The sequence below is a fragment of the Lepus europaeus genome, chromosome 10 (genome assembly GCF_033115175.1).
Source record: "Lepus europaeus isolate LE1 chromosome 10, mLepTim1.pri, whole genome shotgun sequence".
Lineage (NCBI taxonomy): Eukaryota > Metazoa > Chordata > Mammalia > Lagomorpha > Leporidae > Lepus > Lepus europaeus.
The window spans coordinates 116,680,972-116,688,642 of record NC_084836.1 but is presented as its reverse complement, the minus strand read 5'-3'; positions in this window follow the sequence as shown (position 1 = coordinate 116,688,642).

Genomic DNA, 7,671 nt, shown 5'->3' with positions numbered 1-7,671 from the left:
CTTCTTCTGTTTCTTTCTTTAATGTTTTATAATTCTCATTGTAGAGATCCCTGACATCCTTGGTTAAATTTATTCCAAGTTATTTGATTTTTTTGTAGCTATTGTGAATGGGATTGATCGTATAAATTCTTTCTCAGTCACAGCATTGACTGTGTATACAAAGGCTGTTGATTTTTGTGTGTTGATTTTATATCCTTCTACTTTACCAAACTCTTCTATGAGTTCCAATAGTCTCTTAGTGGATCTCTTATATATAGGATCATGTCATTTGCAAACAGTGATAGTTTAACTACCTCCTTCACAATTTATATCCCTTTGATTTCTTTTTCTTGACTAATGGATTTTACTAAAACTTTCAGGACTATATTGAATAACAATGTTGAGAGCGGGCATCCTTGTCTCATTCTGAACCTCAGTGGGAATGCATCCAACTTTTCCCCATTCACTAGGATGCTTGCTGTGGGTTTGTCATAAATTGCCTTGATTGTGTTGAGGAATGTTCCTTCTATATGCAATTTGCTTAAGAGTTTTCATCATGAAAGTGTATTGTATTTTATCAAATGCTTTCTCTGCATCTATTGAGATAATTATATTGTTTTTGTTCTTCAGTTTGTTAATGTGATGTATCACATTGATTGATTTATAAATGTTGAATCATCCCTGCATACCAGGGATAAATCCCAGTTGGTTCAAGTGAATAATCTTTCTGATGTGTTGTTACATTTGATTGGCTAGTATTTTGTTGAGTATTTTTGTGTCTATGTTCATCAGGGAAATTGGTGTGTAGTTCTCTTTCTCTGTTGCATCTTTTTCAGGTTTAGTAATTAAGGTGATACTGGATTCATAGAAAGTATTTGGAAGGAGTTCCTCCCTTGAAACTGTTTTTGAATAGCTTGAGAAGAACTGGAGTTTGTTCTTTAAATGTTATAGTTGAAATCTTACAAAAAGTTACAGCCTGTCACATTACATTACATCAAAGCATGATGTAACATCATAAGTTTTTAAAGCATTTGCTTTAATTTATGATGCTGCATTATGCCACAGAAAGCTTGATTTCCCTCTGAGTGCCAATAAATTTTGACAGTTATGTTTTAAACCCAAAACTTTGGCAGACTGAATCACAACAAAGGTTGGCCAAAAACAGGTATTTAACTGCTCCTGAAGAGCTACTTATGAGTCACTAGGAGACAATGCTATCTCATGTCATTCTAAAGCTCAAGCCCAGGGCCAGCACTGTGACTTAGCAAGTTAAGCCACCATGTATAGTACCCCAATATGGGCACCAGTTCAACTTCCAGCTGCTCCACTTCCAATCCAGCTCACTGCTAACATGCATGAGAAAGCAGTAGAGATGGCCCACGTGGTTGGGCCCCTGTCTCCAGGTGGGAAACAAGTAGCTAGGCCCCTGCACCCACATGGGAGACTCGGAAAAAGCTCCTGGCTCCTGGCTTTGGCCTGGTCCAGCCCTGGATGTAGCAGCCATGTAGTGAACCAATAGATGGAAAATCTCTCTCAATTTCTCCCTCTCTGCCTCTGCCTCTCTGTCTCTGCCTCTCTATGTGTAATTCTGAGTTTCAAATAAATAAACAAATCTTTAAAAGAAAAAAGCTCAAACCCTATAGTTGAATGCTATGCTATATAATACATAAGTTATATATGCTATATATGTATATATGTAATATATAATACATAAATTATATATGTATATATGTATATATGTGCTATATATACATATGTGTATGTGTATATATAGCATATATATGTATATTATATATGCTATATAATGCATATATGTATCCTATATGGTAGCCAATAACCAATTTGGCTAGTGAGGTTTGACTTGTCACTGATCCAAACATTCAGAAGTACTCCACTGATATAATAACATCTAACACTGAAGGATTAGTACAAAAAAGTACCAAAAACCTCTCACATTGATTATGTGTTAAAATCATATTTTGCATCTAGTGGATAATGTAAAATATATTATTAAAATTAAGTTCATTGTTTTCTCTTTACTTTTTTAATATAGCTGCCAAAAAAAACTTTTTATTGTAGTTTTGGCTTCCATTATTTTTAGTTTCAGTGTTGCTGGACTGTTGTGTCCATAAACAGAAAAATTAAAAAGTTAAGCATTTGAAATAAAATAAACCTAAAGATTTTTAGTAGGTTCAGATAAGAGATTACAGTTGGATTATAAACACTATAAATGGTATTTTCTTTTTGTTGTTATTATTATTAATTTGAGAGATACAGAGAAAGAGTTCCCATATTCTGGTTCACTCCCCAAATACCCACAATTGGTAGGGACAGATCAGGTTGAACATAGGAGCTGTGAACTCAGTCCAGATCCCCCATGTGGGTGGCAGGGGCCCAGTTACTTGAGCCATCACCTCTGCCTCCCAGGCTGCACATTAGCAGGAACCTGGAATCAGGAGAAGAGCCAGAACTCAAACCCAAGCACTCCAATATGGAATGCAGGCATCCCAACTGGCAGCTCCACCACTAGACCAAATGCCTGCCTCTAATAAATATCTTTTCTTATCCTTCCAGAAATATTTATTGAGCACCTACTACATAAAAGGTACTTTCCTAAGCACTGAAAACAGTCGTGGAAAAAATTAAGTCCCTTTTCTCCAAGAACTCACAGCCTAGGAAGAATATGAAGTATGAAGAACATAAAGCTGGGTAGATGGTAGGGAGTGCTAGGACAACAGGCCTTGCTATCATATGGAATAGTCAGGGAGGACATGGCCAAGGAGTAACAGGTGAAACGATATTTTACAGAAGGTAGGGTAAGTTCCAGGGACACCTGGGAAAGAACATTTCAAGCTGATGCAACAGGTGTCAAATCCCTGATGTAGGCACATGCATGGTGTACCTAGGAACAGAATTCCTAAAGGAACAGAACAAATTGAGAGAAACAACAAGAGGAAGAAGAGAACATCAGAGGGTGGATGGGCATTTTTAGATCATGTAGGGCAACAGTAAGCAAATCAGGACTAGGGGGCCAAATCTGCCAGGATTTATAAACAAAGTTTTCTTGGAACAGAGCTGTACCACCCATTATGCTTTGTCCCTGCTTCAAATGGCAGGGCTGAGTAGCAGCACCTGAGATGATCTGGTCAAGAAGTTCAGAGATGAATCTCTGTAGTGTTAACCAAGCCAAGTCCCAAATGCCTGGGGTGGTGTCCTTCAACTTACAGAAAGAAAAAGGGGAACTGGTGGACGTAGAAGAAGAATGGAGTTTTTGCTTTTTTGTCATGTCCTATGCAAGAGGCAGACAGAAGCAAATGCAGTCTGCTACCGGTTTTTCAGATGACCCAGGAGCCAAAAATGACTTTTACATTTTTTAATAACTGAGAAAAGAATTTAAGAGTAATATCTTATTGCATGAAAATTACATGACATTCAGACTTCACCATCTATAAATAAAGTTGAATTGAAAGACAGCCATGCCCATCTGTCGGAGGCCACCCGACAAACCACACGGCGACACGCAGCACTCAGTCAATTCATCACCACGTTTATTGCCTCATCGCGTTCCAGGCCAAAGTAGGGGGCCCGGCGAGAGGGACTGAAGGCAGTCTCCCTGAAGAAACTCTTCAGCCTCCAGCCCCGAGCACACAGAAAGACAAGGTTATATACCCCAGACCCCATACAGATAACATTCATTGTGTGCAATCATGCATAGCACAGGAACAGAGCAAGTTTACAAAGTAGCAATGGTCAGGGTACAAGCTCTGCAGATAGAGCAAAGAACATCATAGACCTTCATCAGAAGTCACATCCTGCCTGCAGGAATGTGGGATGAAAAATCTTGTGCCTTCGGCCATCAGGACAATAAGTGCAGGAAACAGGATTAGATAAGGGACAGCCTCAGCCTGCTGCATCTCATGTCGGGCCAGGGCCACTGGCCCCGACACCCATCTCCTTGCAGGCTGCCCATAGCTGCTCCCAAATCACAAGCGCAGGGCTGAGCAGTTGTGTCAGAGACTAAAGGACCCAAAGCAGAAAACAGTTACTCTCAAGTAAAAGGTTGTCTGCCTCGGAGCAAGGCCTCGCAGTGTACCCATACACTGCTGTGCTTACAAGTCAGACGAGGAGCTGGGAAGGTTTTGAGCAGAGGCCACGTGGCCAGATACGCAGCTTAGAGGAGGCACCGAAGGCACTTGACACCTGAACTTACTGGGACGGCCCATAGGTCTGCAGTCTCCTTGAGGACAAAGTGGCTGTCGGGTTCATCTCGATGGCTAGGCTGCCGCTCGTCTTACTCGAGAGAATGCCTCACTGAATGCTGGAATGGCTGAGTAAAGGAAGGAATGGACAACAACCCTTACCCCTAGCCATCAGCCATCAGGAGCTGAGATACCCAGTGCAGGCTGTCTTGGGGCAAAAACGCTCTGCACGTGTGCCTTCAAGAAGCATCCTGGGAATCCGGTCTTTCCTGTGTTACAGTTGGCTCTATTACTACATACAAATAACAGGCTGTCTGCTTTACCCCATCAAGCCTGGCCTGAAGCACAAAATATATAAGGCAGCTCAGAATTGTAAGTAGCTCAGAATTATAAGCAGATAGACAAGCAACCAGGACTGATGCAAAACAGTCGCCCTGACACTGCCCCTACAGCCGTACCAGGGATGCCGCTGCCCCATCTACCTTTCTGATCCTGCAGCACCATGGCTCTTGGGTCCCTAAATATTTTTTAATGGAACCCAGAACAAACCCTCACTGGCTAGTCCTCCTTCCCTCCCTTCCCATGGTTCCCTGCTCCTTTAGGACATCCCAGAGCTCTCCTTGCTAGGCACCCAGCTTCTGCCCTAAGCTCCTTAGCCAATCCCAGGCAGTCCAGGGAAGAATTCTCACCCACTCTGTCTCCTGAACTCAAAACTCTCTCAGCCACTCATCTTGCTCAGGCTAAAAGCTGAAGTCTTCACAAGGTCCCTACAGCTGTGGTTCTCAACCAAGGGCTGCTTTCAACATCAGAGGGCTGGTGATGCTGTCTGGAGACACTTTGGGTGGTTACCATTTGGAGAGAGGAGGAGGGTGTTACTGGTGTTCAGGAGGTAGAGGCCAAGGATGCTAACCATCCTACAACACACAGGACAGCCCTCACAACAAAGAATGATCAAGTACCTGTGTCAACAGTGCTACAGGTGGGAACTCAGCTCTGCAAGGCCTTGGTGGTCTCACTTCCCACCTCTGCCTTGTGACTGACCTCATCACCTTTGGCCGAGTTCACCTCACCCCACTCTGTCCCATTCTGTCCTCCAAGGTTCTCCTTGACTATTCCAGGTTCATGCTACTTAGGGACTTTGCACTTGCCATTCCCTGAGCCCAGGAGACAGCACTCGCAGTCATCTGCACAGCCCCTCCCTCACCCTCTGTACACCTCTTGGTAAAAGTTCCCTAGTCTGAGGCATCCTTGACCAACCAACGTGAAATAACATCCCACCTAGCAATTCCACTCTCCTTTCTTTGCTTTCTGATCAGTATTCATCACTCTATCACAAAATATATATTCTACCTCTTTATTTTGGTGTCACCTGTCCCCCAGGTAGGGATATTTCTGCTTGTTTCATTCCCAGCACCTAGGAAAATGCATGATTACAGAGAAGCCATGAAATAAATGTTGGTTGAATGAATGAATGAAGTCACAAAGTGATGTATTAAAAGAATAAGTGAATAATACCCAAAATTTTTTAAATGGAAGAGTGTTTCAGTAAACTCATTTCACATATAATTAATGATGAAGCATGCCAGCCTGTTTCAGCCTGGAACAAATAAATGGAGGAGCATAGACTTTAAACCCTTGACAGGTGGGCTGGGTTCCTATCACCTGTGTCTAGATCAGAAGGATACAATTCTCCCAACATTTTACCCTCTAGGGCTCTCAAAAGTTTGCATCTACTAAAATGCATTCCTAAATATTTTTTAATTTTAAGATTTAACCTTTTTTACATTTTGCTGTATTCACTTCATATATACATAGTATATACATATATCTATATACTATTTTTTCTTAAGAACAGGGATTTTAACATCACAAAATGTAGGGTTCATGACAACCAGAGTGAAAAAGAGGGGTGTATTGTCATGTACATGGTAGAATTCAGTGAAGAAAATAGTTACAACTATCTATATACCAAATAATATGACATCCAAGTAATTTTTATTCTCTCTATATATATATATATCCACATATATGTAAATTTCCACACATAAGTGAAAATGTGATATTTGTGTCTGACTTATTTCACTTAGCATAATGATCTCTAGTTCCATCAATTTTGTTCTAAATGTCAGAATTTCATTCCTTTTTACGGATGAGTAATATTCCACAGTATATATATATTTTCTTTATCCAGTCATCAGTTGATGAACATCTAGCTCTATCTGTGTTCCCATTTTGAAAAATTAATTAAAAACACATAGTTCAGAACTACACATTCGGTGTCCTGATTGGCATTAGCACACTGGCATTTCCTCCATGATTTTTAAGTCCCAAGAAAAAGCAAGGAAATATGATGTTACAGTTAATTTATGGATACTTACATTATGTAAATCTAGGATTTCAATTCCGGAAAACACAGCCGGCGCTGTGGCTTAACAGGCTAATCCTCTGCCTTGCGGCGCCGGCACACCGGGTTCTAGTCCCGGTTGGGGCACCGGATTCTATCCCGGTTGCCCCTCTTCCAGGCCAGCTCTCTGCTATGGCCCGGGAAGGCAGTGGAGGATGGCCCAAGTGCTTGGGCCCTGCACCCGCATGGGAGACCAGAAGCACCTGGCTCCTGGCTTTGGATCAGCGAGATGCGCCGTCCGCAGCGGCCATTGGAGGGTGAACCAACGGCAAAAAGGAAGACCTTTCTCTCTGTCTCTCTCTCACTATCCACTCTGCCTGTCAAAAAAAAAAAAAAATTCCGGAAAACAGAAAATTTTACACTTTAGGATCCTCATTTTTAACTCCAAGTAGCCTAAGGGTCTGGATACCCTAGACTGGAAACCACTGATTCATTTCCAAGTTTTCCATTTTACAGATGAATAACATGAGTCTAAATACTCTCTTTCCACCTAATATTACAGAGTAAGTGCCTGGTAGTAAGATGGACCTAGACTTCAGAGTCAGGCTGGAGTGGCTCTGAACTATCTCACTCCCTCACTGGAAGCCTCTCTGTATTACCAGCACTCCTCTGGTTTCAGGTGACAGAAACACCAACTCAAACCTGATTTCAGCACAAGACATAAATGGCCTTCAAAAAAACCTAGGTGGATCAGATCTGGCTTAGCTGGATTTAGGGGTTCAACCGTGTCATCAGACATAGTCTCCCTGCCTCTAGGTTCTGTTTCGGAGCTCATGCTTCATGGTGACAAAATAGCTGCAGCAGACCCAGACTAACATCCTCATGGCTCACATCCACACAGAGACCATCACATTCTCATTGGCTCCTTGTAATGTCCCGGAGATCACACAAATAGGCTCTGCATATTTATCCCAGAGTCATCCTCTGGAGCTCGGGAGTTGCTCTCACCTGATTGGCCAGGCCTGGGTCATATGCTCATCCTAGTACTACCCCACCAGTTTCCTCCCTCTCTCTCTGACCTGCCCACCTCCCTTCCCAAGCCAAATAAGCAAGTTCTTCTCTTTGTCTCCTGCAGAGAACTTTTGCTCT